Raw genomic sequence first — 1,221 nt, forward strand, 5'->3', positions numbered from 1 at the left:
GGAAGCTCATTCTGGTCACTGTGGTCACACTGCAGACAGCAAATTAGAGAGGACTGGGAATAGAGGCAAGGAGACAGGCTGCAAACGACTCAAATATTCTCACTTTTACAGAAGATTAAATGTAACAGTCAGTTAATTGCCCACTAACTGTGAGCCCAGTTCATCGCACTGTGAGCATATACACAGAGCCTGCGCAGAATAGGTAGGGGGACTGTGAGGTAAATGAGGCTTGGCCAAATCAGCGAAAGACTGGTAAAGAAAATACAAAGGGAAGTGTTTTTAAAAGCATAAAATAAAATATCTGAAGTAAAGAACTAACATAGGTGTCAGTGTAGTAAATTACAAAGTTTCAGAGGTTGGATTTAAAAAAAAAAGTTCCTAGATACCTTCTTTAAGGGAGAGGATGGAGATAAATGGAAAATTTTTAAACGGGCAAATAAAAATCAGACAAATATGAACCAAAAGGAAGTGAAATGTGGGTGTAAAATTAATGAAATAAAGTAAGGGGGGGGTGGGATGGATTCGGAGATTGGGATTTATATATATACACTACTATGTATAAAATAGATAACTAATGAGAACAGACTGTATAGCACAGGGAACTCTACTCAATGCTCTGTGATGACCTGAATCGGAAGAAGATCCAAGGAAGAGGGGATATATGTACACGTATAGCTGATTCACTTTGCTGTACAGCAGAAACTAACACAACATTGTAAAGCAACTATACTCCAATAAAAAAAAAAAAAGTAGAATTCAAGCAAAGAGAAAATGCAGTAATGAGAGATGATAATCAATGGAGTGAGGGCCCTGAGAAGGAGCAAGGAGATGGAATCAGCAGAGAAACAGCCTTGGAAAGAAAAGGGACACTCTTCCCCAGGGACAGGAAGAAAGGAGGAAAGGACGGGTGTTGTCTTATCCTGTGCTCCCTTACCTCGGAAGCCAGTGTTGAGCGCACACCCACCTGAGGGTGAGGGAGGTGGGCTGTTCTCATACCAGAGGCAGCTGGAAGCCCACATGGAAATGGGCAGTCACGTCTGATAGTTTGATAGCTTTGGTAGCAGGAAGTAGAGAGGGGTTTACACTTTATTTCTTTTATGTTCTCTGTGAAGCAGGAGGCAGGTTTATCTGGTGACATTAAAGAAGGAGGAGGTAGGACTGAGGTTGAGAAAAGTAGGGCAGGTTTGAAATCCAAACGGGGTGGGGGGGATGATTAAAAAA

General features: G+C 41.7%; 1 protein-coding gene across 5 annotated transcripts in view; it reads left to right on the top strand.

Annotated features, from left to right (window-relative positions):
* Window positions 1-1,221, top strand: part of KCNAB1 (potassium voltage-gated channel subfamily A regulatory beta subunit 1) — a 417,300-nt gene that overhangs the window by 303,845 nt on the left and 112,234 nt on the right. The gene's annotated exons all lie outside the window — the stretch shown is intronic.

This window comes from Balaenoptera physalus (assembly GCF_965194825.1).
Source record: "Balaenoptera physalus genome assembly, chromosome: 4".
In the NCBI taxonomy this organism is placed as follows: Eukaryota; Metazoa; Chordata; class Mammalia; order Artiodactyla; family Balaenopteridae; genus Balaenoptera; species Balaenoptera physalus.